This window comes from Lonchura striata, chromosome 12 (assembly GCF_050655825.1).
Source record: "Lonchura striata isolate lonStrDom1 chromosome 12, ASM5065582v1, whole genome shotgun sequence".
Lineage (NCBI taxonomy): Eukaryota > Metazoa > Chordata > Aves > Passeriformes > Estrildidae > Lonchura > Lonchura striata.
The window spans coordinates 23,109,287-23,128,691 of record NC_140714.1 but is presented as its reverse complement, the minus strand read 5'-3'; the positions used below and the strand labels follow the sequence as shown (position 1 = coordinate 23,128,691).

The 19,405-nt window shown below is 46.1% G+C and overlaps 1 protein-coding gene across 13 annotated transcripts in view; it reads right to left on the bottom strand.

Annotated features, from left to right (window-relative positions):
- The window catches only part of FBLN2 (fibulin 2), a 92,597-nt gene extending 75,163 nt beyond the window's left edge, over positions 1-17,434 (bottom strand). For 2 of the 13 annotated variants that reach the window (XM_085590848.1, XM_085590853.1), the window contains exons 1-2: positions 6,399-6,511; positions 3,682-3,898 (exon numbers count right to left, since the gene is read on the bottom strand). The gene's annotated coding sequence lies outside the window, so the exon portion shown is untranslated. Of the gene's footprint in view, positions 1-3,681; positions 3,899-6,398; positions 6,512-16,479; positions 16,657-16,920; positions 16,998-17,168 lie in introns of those variants that run through there. The other 11 variants (XM_085590847.1, XM_085590854.1, XM_085590845.1 and 8 more) reach the window with 7 other exon arrangements.
- Positions 17,435-19,405: the final 1,971 nt, after the last annotated feature.

Sequence of the window (19,405 nt, the reverse complement as noted above, 5' to 3'; positions counted from 1 at the left end):
TTGTCAAAGCTCATAAGTTATGAACTAATTTGCACAGGGAGAGCTCTTTTGGCAGCAGGCAGGTCCCTGAGCTCCACAGCACCTTGAGCAGCCACAGATATGTGGAGACAGCCTTGAGATGGGGCAGTACAGCTCCCAGGAGCCAGCACCAGCTCCAGGCTCGGGTGAGCACTGTCAGTACTGGAGGCTCCTCTGATAAGTGAAAGAAATATTTTTTTTTCTCATTTATTTTAAGAGCTGCACTCCTCTCTTCCCTCTCAGGAAGGAACAAATCCCTAGTTTCCAAGATGTTCCTCATTATTTAGATATTTACCATTTCTCAAAATTAACTCAAGCACAACCCCTGCACAATCTCATAACCATGCCACTTAAATATATCCTTTCAAGATCCTGGACTAGATTTCTCTCTCTCTGCTTCCTTTCTCTAATCTCCCTGCAGGATGCTCCAGCCCCCTGCCCCTTCCCACAGTTCTACAGAGCTCCCATTTGCAGGGCTGCAGTGCCTCTCACCAAGGAAAGAGCCTGCAGCAGGGACAGTGGCATGCAAAACCTGAGATATCATTCTCACTCCCTCTGTGATTGTCTCTCCCCATTTTTCCTTTTCTCCATGAAAGAACTCTGATACTACTTAGAACTCTCTGTAAGCAGCAGATTTAAGTTTTGCATTTGTTTCTTTTTCATAATCCAATCTTCTGCTATGCACTTTGAACCCCACTGCCCTAAGCAGTGACAGTAATACAGACCTTTTCTTGGGAAATGTGTTGGTTCGAACATCTGAGCACTCCCTACCTATTTCAGGCAGCTCTTTCCAAACAGTTCAAACTGAAAAGTCCCCCACCCCCATCTAAAATCCAAATTAGGCCAAAGAAAGCCTACTATTTAGCTGACAGCTTAGCAAGTGGCCTTTCCTGCCCTGTGCGCTGCCATGTGGCAATTTGGAAATAATTAACAACAGTTTTCATACAGGGAAGGCTGAAGGGAGCTGCCAGGCAGCTTTGCACAGCATACCTGAGAGGCAGAGCTGCCCCCATCACCTGAACTTCAGCATCAGAACTGAGGAATAGATTTGAGACTCTCCAAAACTCAGAGAGATTTACTTCAGTCTGCCAATTAATTCCAAATCAGTGTCAAAACAAAATGTCAATACAGCAGGTTTGCAGCAAATTATTTTCCTGTAATTGCATCCTGACTTTTTTCTTATCATGATAAATGGTGAAAGTCTATCTGTTGGGCATTGAAAAATGTCCAGTTACTGAATCTGGTTGAGCATCTGCCCATGTATATTTTGGTCTGGAGAAAAGGAACTCAGACTTGTTTCAGCATTCGTGCACATGCTTTCTCAACCTCCATGGACTGCAGACAAGATCATATGTGGAGTATGGATTGGATGTACCACAAGGCATATTGCCAATTATAAATTAATAAAACCCAGAAAAAGCAGCAGTGATCATTCCCTGGGAACAGTTCCCTCTCATGGTGACAAAAGAATGTTCATATCAGGGTTATTATATATAGAAACTAAATTCTTCAGCTAAAGTAAAAAAAAAAAAAATATTTTAATGGAGGAAAGACTAGAACACTTGATTAAAATGTTCTCATAGAAATGTTGGTTACCACATGCATTAAAAAAATAGAAATCAAAGCCTACCATTGGTTGAGCACTTTGAAAAGTTTTAGTGCAAAAAAAAAGCTGGAAAGAAACCTTCAGATTTTTTCTCATGAATGAAAGTAAATCACTGTAAATGAAGCTGCATCTATCATGCTGCTAATCAGTCAGCAGCCACAAATGAAATCCATCAATCCAAAGTGTTCCTGCACAAACTTTCCATAAAAGATAATGGAATTAATTTGGTTTGGTGAGTACCAAACTGCAAATGAAAAAAGGCTACTCTGCTGTTCCATCTCGGAGCCCATCATGCAGAGACAACAATAATTCCAGGTGGGGCTAACACAAGTCCCATGTCGGGTTTATCCTGCACTTTTGCCTACAGCAGATGTGGAATCGTGTATCTTGACTCCCTTACTTTGATAGGGAAAAGATCCCAATTGTCCAGGGGTAACCTTAATTCGCAGTATAACTTCCTGAAGATAGGAGCATGGGTTTTTCCTGTTTCTGCACAGAACTCCAAGTTAGCACACTCAGTGATAGTTTTCCAAGTGTCCACATGCACTGGGACAGCTTCTGCCCTCAGATGCACATCTGCACTTGTGTTCAGAACAATTTGTGGTTTGTACCATATTCAATCTACAAACCAGATTGAGATTAGAAAAGCAACTCTTGTTTATTTTGTAAATTACACATTACATTTTCTAATACTACAGGAAGTTACTATGATCTGTTGGGGAAGCTTGCAACCCAGGGTCTTGAATATGTTAATTTGCTAATCATCACCCAATACAAGTAAACCCATGATCACTTGCAACTACAGGTGAAATACTCAAAACAGAAATCCCAGCAAATCAGATGACACTGCATTAATAAAAAATGCTGACTGAATAATAATTGTATATGTTACCTTATAGTCACACACATAATTTAAACAAGAATACTTTTTTCTTCTTTATCATCATCTTGGTTTTGTTGAACACACTGACAAAACAGTAAATTCAATCTGAGTTTCATCACAGCAAACAATACTCCAGCTAAAGTAGTATTGACTAGTACAAACAATTTGTTTGGTCTTGGCACATTAAAATACATATTTATGTTTTGGTCAATGATCTTCTGGAAGGGAAGGAAAGTATTTTATTTTCCAGCTGTGGAAATCCTATAACTGTAAGGATAATTAATACAAGGGGAAGTAAATAATTAGTACAAGGCGAAATAAGTATTTAGTACAACAGAAGAATGAGGTTGTAGTCCCTCCTTCCACATTAGTTATGTACAGTCCAGCACATGACTGAGAAGGAAAATTAAGATAGAAAAGTTACTAACATGAGAGATGAAATAAAGTCTCCCAAGAGTATAGAATATTTGGTATTTAAAACAATTAAAGAAGGATGAAAACCCCACCAAGGAAAGCAGAGGAGGTGCAGTGGGAGGTATTTCAGCTTTCCAGACTCCCCTGTCAGTGCTCTCTGAGGTGCAGCTGCCCAGCAGCCAGAGGCACCTGCAGGGAGCCTTCCTGTGGCACGACCCTGCCTCACCCGCCACGATGGAAACGCTCTGGCAGCCCAGCCAGACGTGCACACCCAGCTGACTGAGCTGGAGCCTGGCAGGGGGAGCATTTTCACTGGATTTCAGTAATAAACCGTACATGGATTTTGAAGGCTCAATTCTGAAAGCAAGCGGATGATATCATGATCTTGGGTAACCAAAGAACAAAAACAGAACAAAGAGGTCCATGGGTTTAAGTTCTCAGAAGATCACTGGTGCAGTTTAACATCAGTTTTCTAGAAGTCACCTTGCTGATGAGGTTCTCTACAATCAGGAGAGGGCTGGGTAAGACTTCAGAAGGCAATTAATGAACTGGGAGGGATGCATTATCCCTTTGCTCTGAGCTTTACCACAGAATTCCAGGTTGGTTTGGGCTGGAAAGGACCTTAAAGATAATCCAGTTCCACCTTCCACAACTGCAGGTTGCTCCAAGCCGTGTCCAGCCTGGCCTTGACACTTCCAGGGATGGGAAGCCCACAGCTGTGCATCATACAAAGACTGTACATGATTTACATGATACATACCTTAGTTTTGGGAGGATAAAGCTGCAGAGTGTGTGATTTTTCACTTTGCAAAGGAGAACTCTATGGGCAATATGGAGAAAGCTTACAGAATTGTAAGGAACACAAATAAAGTGAAGCGGATATTCCTTCACCAGATGTGGACCACAGCACTGCAGAGGCCAAGGAGGAGAAAGCAGTCATTCCCTTGGAGGTCAACTGGGAGAATCCCAGCAGAGCCCTGAAAAAAATTATGGACTCCATCATTTCAACAGTTCCTGGTCATCCAGAGGAATGGAGAAGGAAAATGGTGCAACACCTCACAATTCTGCCAATCCTCTGTTTCACCTACAAGACAAACTTCTATGAAGGGTGCAAGGTGTGCCTCCAGATGGAGATGTTCCTCTCAGAAATGTGGGGGTGGCCACATTATACATGGACACAATAAAGACTGTCAGGATCTAGATTTTCATTGTTTCCATGCTCTTCTCAGAGAGTCAAAGCTTTATAAATCAAACAAGATATAAAAATAAGGTGCTCTTGTTATACACAGGCTCCTGTCAGTACACGCTGACCACTCACACCCTGACCACTGCCTCCCAAGGCCTGATAAAAAGAGATTTCCTGTTTGGAATGTTTCATCAAGATAAGTGTTCACCTTTGAAATAGTACTAAGCAGTACTTTCCACATTACCTTCCAAACTGTACAACCACCTCAGCCCACAGGCAGTGTTCTTCCTTCAGTAGGAGATTTTGAGTTCTTTGACTTTATCTTGTTTATTTTACAAAAATGCTATTCCTTCCTTACAGATGGATATGATCTGGTGAAGACCTGGAACATTTTATCCCATAGCAAAACTCATTCAAAAGTACCATCTGTTCTTCCTGCAGGGGCACAGTAATGCCAGAAACTGTTTAACATTCCATAAATTAAGACCATATAATGGATAGCTCTTTGTTGAAATGAAGCAAGGCATCATTTGGAATCTGATGACAGACATTTTGGTGGGGTTTTGTCTTAAAAATAGTATCCAATGTATTATTTTTGGTTTGCTTTTAAAACTTCACATTTGACATTAAACAGCAAAGGTGGGTCGCAATGTCACCTTAACGTCTGGCTTAATCCCCACTTCCAGCAGGGTCCTGGCTAATAACTTCAGGGAGAAAGAGAATTGGAGTGAGCCACTGGGTTACAACAAATTCACTGCAACACCAAATTCTGTTCTCCTTTCCCATGGCATGTGTCTGTTGTATCTACACTTTCTAAGAGAACAGAATTCAATCTTCAAGTTTAAGAGCCATTAAAGTATGTCTTAGTTTATAAATATTACACTTACTGCATTCACACACAGCTCTACACTCTGCCTTTCACTGACTGGTAAGAAACCTCATGTTCATAATGGTATGAACTGCCATTTGCCATTCCTTTCTACATCCCAATGCTACAATACTTAATCAATAAAAAGGCTGGACAAAGTCCTGCTATGAGTATGTATCATCTGAGACAACACTGAGATAGCCTCCATTTGCCATTCATACAAGAAAACTGCAGAATAAAGAAGGGGAAAAAGAAAATTACAGCAAAAAAACCCAAAATACACACAAAAGGAATCAGTAGTATTTAACTGGAAAAAAAGGGCTTTGTAGGATGCTGCCTCCAGAGTGGGACACAGTGGCCCCATGCCCCAGTTCCTAGGGTTTCCTGGGGCCAGGCACCCTCTGTCCCCTGCCACCTACAGCTGTGAGAGCTGGGCTCCAGCAAATCCATACATCTCACACTCCTTGGAGCAGGAACCCAGCACAGACCGTCCCAGTGACACAAACCAGCCCATAACACTTGCACGCTTCCAGGGATAGGAATGATCATCTCAAAACTCAAATTATTTCAGCCCAGAAAGTTGTCATTTAAGACCCTGTATGTAAGTGTATATAATCATTACCATGTCTTTGGGAAGCTGGCACACTACTATAGTAAAATCTGCAGAAGCAAAAAGCATTTTTAGCCCAGCCATTCCTAATCCCAGAGACAATGCCTATATTTTTCCATCACATCAGATCCTGGATGGTGGGGGAAGGGCAGGAGTGTGAGGAGAGGGGGAAATGCAACTTGAGAAGTGGTAAGTGTGTCAAAATCTAAATTACTTGGAGATATTTTGCAGCACAATCCTCCTTTATGCCCGTGCAGCTCGGTTCATATGGCTCACATTCAGCCTGTCACAGTGAATCACTGCTACTCCTTGACTTGCATTAACAAAAACAAACCTAACTTTCGCTCCAGTCTGTGAGGTAAAACTTTGAATTCCCAGTCAAAAGGCCAGAAGTGGCATTAAAAATAATTGTTTTTATAAGAAGCTCACTTTGAGGTGAAAACAAAAAAAATAACCCATGAAGATCTGACTAATAGCACAAACACGTTTTGCCTATGGAGAATTCTGCAAAAAAGCAAAAAGCTTTGTCCACGAGCAGCTTTAGCAGCCTTAACTAAGAAAGCAAACCTGCCCCTCTCTACTTAAGTCTTTAAACTGCATCAAACTGGAGATATTTAACAGCTTTAGAGCCTAAAGAACAGTTAAGAAGTAAATCTGGAAAACAAAGTACAAAAACCGAAGTGAAACCCAGCACAAGCTCTGCAACTAGCAGAACACAAGGCACAAAGCAAAGCCAGCACTCAAACAAAGCTATTTTACACTTCTCCCAGCAAATTTACAACAAATGTCCAGTTAGGAAAGATTTCTGCTGACCTGTATATGAGCAGCAGTGCAGATGTGGCGAGTTCTCCTGTCACCTTTTGTTCCCAGCCATGTCAGCTGTGCTCTGCTCCAAGTGCTGCTCACACTCCCAAATCCCCTTTTCCAGCTCTATCTTGAACTGCCCAGATTTTGTAGTGTAATCTGAGCAGGGAAGTACCATGTGCCTATGATATGGTTAATTCACTTTTTACCCCCTGCAATGCTTAAGGAAGCTGCTTCACATTTCAAAGCTGAGCCTAGGGCTGCCTGACCCAGGTGAAGCCAGGGCAGCGCTGGGGCTGCCTCCTCCACCCCACTGGGGCCCTAAAATATCTCATTCCCCTCCCAGACCCCAGAGGGGATTCATGGGCTGCTGAGGCCCTTTTCTCCTTTCTCCTGCGTGTCTGGTGCAGCAGGGACTGCAGTAGCAGCACAGAGGGGACTCCTTGCTGAGGGCCACCACCACCGTGCTGGGGCCACCACCATCCCTATGGCCAAAGCCAAGGCTCGTCACTGAGGTGGCCCTGGTGAGGCCCCTCAAGACCCAGCAAAGCCCTGGGCATTTCGTCTGGGATCTTTGGCAGTGAAGATGTTGCATGTATTTGGCTGGAAGAGTCCAATCTGTTCTCTCCAGGGATGCCATCAGCTAAGCAATTAACAGTGTCCAAAAACGAAGCCTCTAAATTTTGTCAATTAACTTTTCTGTTAATAATCTTCTATTGTTATTAATCTACTTCTGGTTTGAGCTTGCAATTACCATCATGCTTGACAAGAACACTACACTGAGAGAAGGAGGAAATGCCTCTTCTTCCCAAATTCTGCACAGGGGAGAGTTACACCCATTGTGAAGCTGGCAAAGCACGAATGCACCAGAGAAGGTGCAGAGGAGCAGAGGGAGAATAGTCCTCAAATCCTGTCACTGCTGCTGGTCCAGCCCCAGTCTCAGGTCCCCAACACTGGGCACCAACCCCAGGGATAACAACCAGCACCAGCGTGGTGCAGGCATATCCTGAGTGCCTGCTCTCGAGAAGGGTGAAGTGCAAACTGACACGGGCTGTGCTATTCCCCAGCTTTTGTGCAAGCAAATTCCATGTAATCCCAATGTCAACATTGTCAATGGCTAACCACTGCTAAATCAAGCCAGGGAGGCCGAGGGAGTCCCACTTGGAAAGGGGAAGGGAGGTCTCTGTTCCCTCTCCACCAGCCCTGGGCTGATGGGGGAGCAGATAGAGGGGCTTTTCAACAGCCACGAGAGGGCCCCTAAAACAGATTAAAGGGAAGCAACAGTCAGGGAACCTGAAGAGGAAAGATGTAAGACAAGAAGATGGCAGAAAACAGAAAACCTTTGGGGGAACTTTTAACTCTTGGCCAGAAGGCAGCAAAGCAATTTCATGCAAAGAACCCTGCTTTTTAAATCCTTGCCCTGGTATTTAACATCTACAAATACCTTTTGTGGGATTTCTAACAACTGCATTCTGCATCTTTGAGCTTTCCTGTCTTCAAGCTCTTGACCTTTACTCTAAAGCAAAGGTGAGGGCTCTATCTTCCCTGTTGCATAATTTACTAAACCCAGTTATGTTTGAAATTAGCATGTTGGTAAGGTAAAACTTGGAATAATGTAATGGACTATTCAGAGAAAACATATATTTTTCAAGGATGAATTCAACAGTCAGCTCAGAAATTTGATCTTGATTGGGTGACAATTCCTTACAAACCAAAAACAACAAAAAGGAAGTGAAGTGACCTCAAAGGTTAGGATAGACGCCAACATAGATGCTGATGGCTGTGTTTATAGCACAGTATCATGGAATGGTTTGAGTTGGAAGAGATCTTAAAGCTCATTATCTTCCACCCCCTGCCATGGGCAGGGCCACCCTCCACCGCCCCAGGCTGCTCCAAGCCCTGTCCAGCCTGGCCTTGGGCACTGCCACGGATCCAGGGGCAGCCACAGCTGCTCTGGGCACCTGTGCCACAGCCCCAGGCACCACCTGCACTGCGCCCAGCAGCACTCTGTGGTCCTCACACCACCCTGGCAGCCCAGGCGCCCCATCCCTGACTGGTGTGGGTGACCCCGATTTCTGTGCCCACCCAGCCCTCCAGGTGAGGCCAGGTAGAATGAGGCTCACTGCAGGAAGCCAGCTCTTCACTGCCTAATTCCATTAGCCTGCAGAATAGGCTATAATTTGCTGAAATGATGATTAATCAAATCTTATTTTTCTCTAAAGCAGCTAATGAACAGCCAGTTAAGTGTCTCAGTAATCCTCAAATAACAAAGGAATACTCATGGAGTGACAACTACCAGCTATTTAACAGCACAAGCATGGCCAAAAGCCAGTGAAAGCCAGCCTGGTGGAAGGGTGGGAGGTGTGTGACCACCACATCGTCCCAAAGGCACCTTTCTTTCCCACTTTAGATCACCATCACCACCCCATCCTCACTGCTTGCTCCCAGGCCTTTGTGCCCACCGGTGTGGAGGGACAGGGGGTCCTCACAGTGCCACAGAGCCAGGGGACAGGGATGGGGTGCCCAGGGAACAGGGGATGGGGTGCCCAGGGACCCCACAGCACCCCCACATCCAGCTGGAGGAGCTGGGCACCCAGGGCCTGTCCCGTGTTTCAGTTCACATCCTTTGCAGACTCCAAACAAATCCACAAATGCTTTCTTTTGATCATGTAAATCAGGGTATGATTAAGATACATAAACACAACTTAGTGCAGTTATCAGAAAAGCAAGGGATGACATTTTAAAAAGAATCCATAAACTTGGTTTTTTGAAGTATTTCTTCAGTGGGAATTGTGTTGGAGCAAAGAATGCAAAACCTAGAAGTTTCCAAGAGGGGGTCATGTGAAATTACTCTATTTCAAGATTTTTCCAAATCACTAACATTTTGACTCTGAATGTATTTGTAAGAATCTGCCAAAAAAACATCAAAACTAGTCAATTTTTTTTGCAGTTTGTAACTGTCTCCTTTTTTTCCCAGGTCTTAAAAAATGTTTTTGTAGAGAACTTATGTCATTTCTGTAGAAACTTCTGCAATCCACAATGACATTGCATATTTTTTTTCAAGTAAAAACAAGCCTCCCAATAGAGAACAAAGAACATCCTTTGTTTCAGATGAAGAATTTCAGGAGAAACCACAAAATGTTCAAGCAAAACATTAAACATTTGATTTTCCACCCATTTTGCCAACAGTCTAAGTTTTCCCATACTTCTAATATCAGTGTCAATAAGGAGGGGAGGGGACAGGAGGCAGGTCAGATGGATGACAGTCACTCTGCAACTTAAAACCTGTTAATTAAATAAAGATGAAAACAGGATGTTTTGCAGAAAGCATTTTTTTCTTTTGCTTAGCTTTTCTTTTTAATGAGGAAACAAGACCTGCTTGTTTTACCCATCAGGAAAAAACAGCATTGAGGGAAAACTGGAAGTTGTTACTTGAGATATTAGAGAAATCCTTGTCTCTGCTCCTGAGAACACCCAGCTCTGCAGCCACCTTAGTCACCAAAATCAGAGTCCTGTCCTTTGTTAAGGCCCAAACATTATTGATGGCAGATGTTATTTAGGCTCTTTAAATGAGTTTTCAAAAAGCAGGCTTAAAACCAAATGGAAACATTTCATTTTGAACCCATTGGAGGTTATTTGAAACACACACATGCTTGCCTTACACACTTCACTGCCTGTTTTCACAGAATGGTTTGGGTTGGAAAGGACCTAAAGTTCATCTAGATCCAACACAATTATCGAGTTCAAATTCCCAGTTAGTGAGTTTTTTCCCAGTGCAAAGCCATCCCCAGGCTGTGGCAGCAACATGGAACTTCATGCAGCTGCATGTTGGAGTGCCACAGTGCCCAGCACTGCAACACACACAGTTTACACAATTTAAGTGCTATTTACACCCTCAGAGACAAGCAACTCTAAACCACACAAACGTAACCAAAAGCTACATACATGAACTGTCTCTGTCTGGTCTAGACATATGCTTCATCTTCATGGCAAACATCATGAAGTGTTGATTTATTTTTTAAATCGTTATGGAGGGTTTAGTAAATTTAAGTAAACCCCAGTGAGTTTCTTTCACTTCATTATATTTAAATGCAGGAATAGAAGTGATGCACTCAAGTTAACCTGTTTGCCCAGACTGGAGAGACATTATTAAATGTTCTTTTACACATCTTAAATATTCAGACACTTGCAGCACCCCAGGGCATAGTGTGCTATGTCAACACCTTGAGAAGAATGCAAACATCTTAGTAAAAGCAAGGAGAGATTGCTTATCGTGCACTCTTGCTGTTAACATCTGCATTTCACAAAAGCTCACGAATTATTACACACACTTTCCACAGGACATATCCTCCTGGATATGCAGGCAGCCATGCCAGGAACCAAACAGTGTGTCAGAAAGCAGAATGCATTTTTGGTTTTGCTCTGAAGGCAAATGAACATTTCCAAGCATTCTGCAACTCCCCTGAGCAGAACAATTTAGTCTACTTCACCAGCTCAGAACTCAGGGGTAAATCCCCCAAACCAATATGCTCTCTATCACATTATATCCTTTCCAAATAGCCATCCAACTCTTATTCATTAATCATACCCAAGCTCCTACATTCAGGAGCATCAGACTGGATGTTGTATTGATCGTAGGACAGAGCTCCACACATGAGGCAGACAAAATCAGAAAAGGACATACCGTGCCACCAGATGTGAGTGTCCTGGTGATGAAAACGGAATAAATAAAAAGTTGGCCTCCACAGAGCTGGCAGAGCCTCTGGGCAGGCTCAGCAGCTCAGCTCCTTCAGGTGGATGGAAGAACAGCATCTCTCAGTCCTCGCTAGTTAACTTCAGGAAAGAAAGAGACAAACTCAAAAGGCAGCAGGATTATCTACAATAGTCTAGTTAGTGGCTAGAGATAATCCACTTGGCTTTGTCTAAAGCAAATGAAGGAGTGCTCGTGGGAGCTGTGCAGAGGCAGTGGCCAGCAGGGCCTGGAGCAGGGGAGGGCTGGCAGTGGTCACTGCGGTCATGGATCTGCACCAGCTGCCCACCCTTGACCCTGGGCTCAGGGGGTTTCAGGAGGTGCACGCCACTCCAGTAACTCTGCCCAGCAGAGCTGCTACCATCTTCTCTTCCAACTCCATTTTGAGCCAGTAATACACTTAGCAAAGCAAAACTAGATTAAAAATAAAACAAAATTGGGCTTTGCTATCAAAACTAAAATCTGGCAGCCTGTTCCCATGCAAAATCCTTCACAAGTGATACATTTGTGGAGGACAGCTGGAATAAATCCATGACATTTAATGACATACTAAAAGCAAACCTTGAACAAACAACTTTAAATCATTTGAAATACTACTGTGAGTAGATGAAACTGCAGCACTCACATGTTACAATAATTAATAATTTCTAAACAGTGGAATTTAATTATTTTTTAAAAAATCATTTGCAAAAGTGGATGCTTTCCCCATTCCAGACATATATTTAAAGTAACACTCCACTGTGAAAAGGTTTCACTTCAGAGTTTTAAATGCATTCTCTCATTCTGATCAGATTTGTGACACCAGCAAAAGAGTTTTTCCAGCTTTTACCTTATTTTTTTTATAAGTAACCTCACCTCCAAAGCCCAGAGCATAGCACAGAAAAGCAGCAGTCCTAGAAGTTTTTTCTATAAGACACTTCAAATGTGATTGCCACAGAAACTCAGATTAAAAAATTGCCTTATAACTTAAATGGGAATTCAGATCTCATAGGCATCCCCTAAACCTCTGTCCATGCATATCCAGTACCATCCTAAAAGGTTCACCAATGCTTGGGCAGAACAGGTCTGTCACTCCGTGGGTAAAACAGCTGTTCAGTAGGAATCACACTGATGCCCTGAAGGATTTCAGCTGGCCCACCCTGAGCACCATGGACCTATGGAATTTCCCAGGAGGGACAGGTACCAAGCTGAGATGATTTAGGACAGCACAAACAGAGTATAAGGGGCACACTTTAAGCTGCTGCTGGCCAAACAGCCCAGCTCTCATTCAGTGAAGCCCAGGGACACACAGACAGTGTCTCCTGGATGTGGCTACAGCAGGAGCTGGCTGAGGACCAGCAGCTGGCTGGTAGTCCCCCACCACAGGTCTGGCAGGAGGGACAGAGGGAACATTCACTGTGTTAGCGCACACTCAGCTAATTCAAGTCAAAAACAAAGGTGGTTTGAGCTAACCTGGCTGGATTTGCAGTGAGGTGGATTAAGAACACCCATCAGACCCCTTCTGCCAGCTCTGGTGGGGATATAATATTTGCTGGTTGTATTTTCTATTTCCAAAATTTCATGTATGCCTTCCCCAGGAATTGCTTTCTCTCTCTCTCTCCAGCACCAGTCTAGACAAAACTGCATTAAGATCCTTTTTTGACTTATGTGTACAAGTGTAAGGGGTTAGCAGTTACTAAAAGGTTTTCTGGATACAGGAAAAAATGAGCTCCTTGTCTCTGAGGTATTCTCAGTGAATAGTCAGGAGCAAAAACCAGAACTAAACTAAAAGCAGTTTCATGCCAAGGATCATTAAAAAAAAAAAAAAAAAAAAAAATCGTACCAAAATAGACAGAAGGTCTGTGAGGTGTGGAGTGCACAAAGTGCACCCTCACCCTGCACTGTCTGTCAGGGTGCCCAAGCCCAGCCCATGGCAGCTGGCTGTCCATCTGTCCGTGCAGCCGTGCCAGGGACCCCATCCCTCCCAGAGCGCGTTCCTGGCATGGGGCTGGGCACTCCCTGCCTGCCTTCATTCATAAAAACCAGCCCACGCTGGGGAAAGCCCCAGGCTCCAGTACACCCAACAGCAAATACCATTGACATCTCTGCTCAAGCACACTGCCCTGATCTCCTCTGCATGCTGGAGTCAGTGCATCAGTGACAGGGATTAAACTTCCCCCTGCCTCTGGCTCCAACCCACAGAGCTCCTTAGCAAGCAAGACAGACAGGAATGTATGCCTGCCCCAATGCAAAGCAAGGGATGTGATTAACACAGCTTAATTTTCATGAATAGTAGGTTAGGTTTGTAATGCACTAGAATCAAAACGTAGCTTAAAGGGTCTGGTCTTGCTCAGCTCATGTTCAGCAGGAGGAGTGGCCAGGCCACAAGTGAGCTGCATTTCTTCATACCTAAGTTTGTTTTGACTGTTTGATTTCCAACAGAAAGAACACAATAACATAAGAAGGAGAAAACAAACCACTTTTTGGAAAGCCCTTTTGCAAGTCTCTTCTGTTTAACTCTTAGTCTGTATGAATGTGGAATTGAAAAGGACTTCTTGGGATATTAAATACAGGCCCCTGTTATTAAAGGCAACATGTCACTTCCAGCATAAAGAAAGGTTATGTTATGCCAATGAGCTGGAAGGAAATCCAAATTTCTAATGCATGAGAATGGGGGGAAAAGCTAAACAAAAGTGAATGCATGAGCCCATATCACGAGATCAGAGCCTTATTCTAAACATATGGGCTGGTGGCACATCGAAAAGGAGATAAGAGGCACAATAATTAAGAGTCCCAGTTCGTTCTTTCACTAGGGATCTGCATACAACTAAGAAAAACACCTCAGCATGCTCAGCCCTGGGACATAGGAGGAAGTGGAGCTCCCAGGGCACTGTGAGGCCACCTGAGATCACAGTGCCCTGAGGTCAAAGGCTCATGGAAGAGGCAGACCCCAGCCAGCAGCACCCTGGTTTCTTCTGCTGAACAGCCAGAAGGCAGCTGGAGGAAAGCATGTGCCCACTGCAAGTCTTTCAGCAACCACCAAAATCTCTGCAGAATATAAGAGACACTTCTGGTTTTGGCACAAGCAGCTAAATCTCACCTTGTACCCACAAACTATGGGAAGAAACTCCCAGGCATGGAAACATTTCAAAAAACAGTTTGAAAGAGAAGACCAATCCTTATCTCCCTGGATTAAGAGAAGAAGGCAGCAGAGAGAGGTGTGGTTGGCAGGAGGCTTGGTTTGGTTTACAAGAGATGCAAACTCCGGAGGCACAGGGATGATGGGGGGGGGACAGCCAAGGTCCCTTCCATCCCCAGCAGCCTCCATGCAGCCTGTGAGACCTGAGTCACCAGACATGACAGCAGCGAGAGCAACAGGAGAGCTTCCAGTACAGACAAAAAAGGCACAAAATCATGGCATGGAAGCAGCCTGGATGGAAGGGCTGTAACCACTCTGCTCCTGCAAATCCAGAGGAAGGGATGTCCTTCTGCAGTGCTGGAGGGGTTCTGGCAGCGTGGAAGCCCCGGCAGTGTCCCCTCTGGAACTGTCCAGCAAAACAGTTTCCAGGTAGTGCAACACCAGGACTCCATCCCAGCCAGGGACAGATGATCAGATGCAGAAGATGCCACTTCCCGACTGTGCTGCTGCTCCATTGCCATCTACCACCTGAGTCCCAAAAAGCACCCTGGGGTGCCTGGAGGGCTCCATCTCACACACTGCAGGAGTGAAGCTGCACTCAGGAGCACTCTGGTGAGACTCCCTGGGAGCTCACAAGCCTCTTCCAGTGGGATCCTGCTGATCCTCAGCCACACTCACCCCCCAGCCCCCAGAGATGGGGGTTGTTGTTGCCCTCCCACGAGCTCATGCCTGAGAGGGACAGAAAGAGCTTTGTTTGTAATGTCATCTTTAATGCCACCAGGCACTGCGGGGGACTCTGCCCACCATCACTTCTCAGAGGCCACCTACACTCAGTGCACAAAACTGCAGAACACCATTTCTTCCAGCTCCGAGCTGGTCCTGGCTCTCAACTCCCGTTCACAATGGACAGATGGATGGAAAGTAAAGAGAGATCTCTTCAGTCACCGAAACTGATTTAAACTAAAAGAAAACAATTTATCCTAGTATTTATATACACTGCAAGGCTACTGTTTACTTATTATTTATTCCAGTGTCACTTGCAGAATAGCCTGATGCAGTGTGCTCGGATCAGCAGTCCCACAGAAGTGGGGTCTCTGAGGAGCTCCCAGGGTGAAGAGCTCCATGGTTTTGCCATCAGTTTCTTGTCTTTAGTGGAAAAGTTAAAGCTCTAGGCTCTACACTAAACTCAATAAACCCTGCTCAGAGCACTGACTTTGTGACATAATACATTGATGCAATTAAAATAACATGGCTCCTGAAGAGCAAGGCAGCATCGGGAAAGCTTTGCCAACTAAGCAATGCCAATTAAGAGTGTGATTTTTGGAATATATTTTTAGGCCAACATCAGCCCTATTAATGCTGGTATAACTGCCTTCAAAGTGATTTTTGAAGGTCCAGCTGACGCCATTTGGGAGAAGAACTAGTTAAAAGACTAGGGTTTGGCCTCTGTAGGCTCCATTCTGTCATTAGGGGAAAATTTTTCATAATAAAACTAATTTCATCAATTCCACTAATAAGGGGGGTTTCTGTCCAAAATCTTCCCAGACAATTTTAAACCCTTTAAATGTATAGCACGAGCTGTCGTTTTTGTTGTTAAATGACGTAAGCTACAAGTAAAGCCACGTTTATGGGATGTACCCATAGCTTCCATTTGCATCTGAAAGGACCAGGATGCCTAAAGCAAGAATGCGTCATGAGGAGGAGCAGGAAAGGACAGAACTCAGGTGCTGATGATCTGTTAGAAAACCACACAAACTCCAAACACCGCCCGTCTGCTTATTGCCTGTAGGTGCAAAGAAACCAAACTGGACGCTAATATAACTTGGCAATAACGGCAACTTTCCTTTCCAAAGAAAACCAAAGGCTGAGAGAGAAAATTCGATACCAGTGGGGCACACACCAGCTCCAAGGCCCTTCCCGCAGGTGTTACAGACCGTGCGCCCAAACCCTCCTCCTCCGACCTCATCCCCGGGGCGGCTCAGCGGGGGCGACCGCCAGGCTCCGCACAGGGCTCCGAGCGACAGGGCAGAGATAAGGTGAGGGCAGGCACGGGGGCCGAGAACCGGCTGGCTGTGTGCGTGCGGCCGGCAGCTCCATTTCTCCGCTGATCCTACGAGCCTGGCTGCCCAACCTTCCCCAGCACATCCCTCCCTGTCCCCCGGAGCTCCCGGCACAGCCCCCGGGCCATTTAAACGCCGCTCACTCCAGAAATCCGAGCATACCAGCACGGGCAGGCAGAGAGCGCTTTTCTTAGCTCTGCCATATACCTTCTCCTCTTCCTTTCGGACTCCCCATTGGTTTTCGCTCGGCTCACAAGCCCGCACGACTCGGCGGACGCCTTTGAGGAACAATCAGGCCAGCTCTCCCTCCAGCCAAATGACATTTGCTCTCCAAACACTCCCCCCGCCCCGTGGGCTGCTCTCGCCTCCACCCAGTGAGTTGTTTGCAGTAAACCAACAACAGCTCCGAAACATCCATAGCAACTTCTTTTCCTTTGACAATTTGCCGCTTTGAAACCAACAGGAAAAAAAAAAAAAAAAAAAGAGAGAGAGAGAGAGAGAGAGAGAGAAGAGACAGAGAGAGAGGAACAGCGCAAAGAACTATCCGTGATTTGTCCCGGAAAGGGCTCTGGCCGCAGGGGCTCCGCGCCGCCCCGCACTTACCGCGCCGCTCGCTCCGCTCCGCGGAAGGGGCCGCGGGACCCCGGGGCAGAGGGAGGGGCCGGAAAGCGGCGCCGGGGCCGAGCGGCGGCGGCGTTTGTCCGACCTGACAGCGGCCGGGACAGTGGGACAGGGGGACAGGATGGGATGGGCTGTGCGGGGAGGCTCACAGGGACAGCAGCAGCCCCCAGGCGGGCTCCCGGGGCCCGCACTGCAAAGGAAAGGAAAAAGCCGGGGGTGAGGGGCCTCACCTGGCTCTGCGCAGGTTAACGCCGCTCTGTCGACCAAAGGTGGCTTCCAGATTGTACTGTAAGCAGGGCTTTTCGATTTCTTTTTGTCCCACAGCTGCTTACTGAGATGTAAGTAGCCCCAGACTCACCTGGCTGTGAGCCCTCAGGGAAGCGCCTGGTGCTCGGCCCCCGACCTGCTCATGGAGAGCGTCCCGTCGTTGTCGTGTGACAATAGCGACTGTTCATAGAAACCCATCCTGGGATAAATTAGAGACAAGTCCCTGGGACGAACCAAGCCCCTGCAACAAACACTATGTCATCAGGAAAGCATCCCTCCTCAGAGGGTCTCGGGAACGAGCCCAGTGTGCCGTGCCTGTGAGCTCAGGGCGCTCGGCCAGAGCGAGCTGCTGGTCCTGGATCGAGAGCTCGGGCACCTCTCCTTGGGCACCAGGCTCCGCTGGCCCTGCCTTTCTGTCCCTTCAGTGCCAGCTGTCCCCATCCGGGCCCTCAGGCTGGAGGAGCCCTGTTCCTGGGGCAGGCAGCGCTGAGACACAGCTGGGATGTTTTCACACTGAAGGGCTCCTCTGTCTTCTCGGGCATTTGGTTATGGGAAGGAGAGACCCTGTTTGGTGCCCGCCGGAGCTGTTGGCAGGACAGCTCTGCCCAAGCCAGCGGGGAAGAACAGCAGGAGCACGGCCATGGCCCACCAAGGCCACCTGTCCAACCCACAGCCCAGCAGCTCTGCAGCACCAGCCTGGCCGGGCCGGGCCCTGGGGACAGCTGCAAACAGCTGGTGGAGGCACCAGAGCATCCACAGCATGGCTGCCAGCTTTGCCCCTCCCAACAGGCAAGGCATGCAGCAGAATCCACTGCTACAGTCAGAGGTGGGAGCTCCCCACAGTGCTTGGGCACCTTCCTCCTCATGGCACAGTCAGCCTGGCCCAATCTATGACACTATAAATGCAACATTTGAGGAAACTTTGGAGCTGGTCCTGGCTCTCAACTCCCATTCACAGGCAAGACTGAAGTCTGCACAGACAAAATGTGCATACAATTAGGGAAAAGTAGCAGGGTAAGAGTTTCCATTTCTGAAATGTGGCATCCTGTCTCCAACACAGCCAGTGGTTGGGAAAGCGGGACTGTGTTATTGTGTGATGCTGCAGTGTATGTGGGAAGGGTCCTGCCGATTGCTGCTGGACACCCTGAGGGATGGACCAACTACACAAAATCATTGTGTAACTATAGCCAGAGAGAAAAATGCTATTTACTTTGTAAGCAAATAATCAGCACTCCCAAAATGTTCCTACACAGTCTTGAATTTCATCTGGAGGAAAAATGAAAGCATAAAAGGAGCAGAGGACTCTGATTTCTCTCTCCCTCTGTGGAGATGCACTACTGCCCTGAAAGCAGGGTTACAGTTCCCTTAAATTGCCTGGTGACAGCCCATGAGTGCCCCTTGCTGGCCCCCATTGCAGCAGGAGCAGAGGGGAGCAGCAGAGCTGGGGTAGTGCTTTACCTGGGTTTGCACAGAGACTGGGACTGAGGTGACAGTGAGCCCACATCTGCCAGCTCAACACCCTGAGCTGTGTGTTTGAGGAACACCAGGAGAGACCAAAGGAGTCAGGACTGTGATAAAACTAAACCAGGAATTAGAGGAGACTCCCAAAATCACTCCAGCAGCTTTTACTGTCAAAGCCATGATGCCCTAAGGAAGGTAGAGGCTGTAGGCAGGTTTAAATTATCTCATCAGACCAATTGATGGACATGGGAAATACTTTCAGGCACCCAAATCCTTCCTCAGATCAAAGAGGGGGTAGAAGCTGCATCTCACCAGAGCACCACACACCTGGATAAACTCAGGAAGTCCTAAACCTAACCCAAAAATTGGAGCCCTATGCTGGTGGCCTGTCCTCAGGCAGCTCTTTCACTCAATTTATCCAAGTAAAAACTTACTGTTTCTGAGCCATATTTTTAACAACATAAGATCACTTAAAATATTTTGCTTTGACTTCAAGTGACACTGAAGAACTAATACATCCAGGATTTAATGAAGTGAGACTAAATGAAAATATCCATCATTTCTGAATGAAAGAAACCGACAACATTGTCTGGGGACTGAAAGGATAAGATAGGTCGTGTGAATCCACACAAAACCACAGCAGACATCCTCATGGGTGGGATAAGCACATACCCACTCGTGGACTAGCTTTGGAAAGCAAAACTCTTTGGAAGCCTGGTTTCAGGAAAAAAGTTTAGAT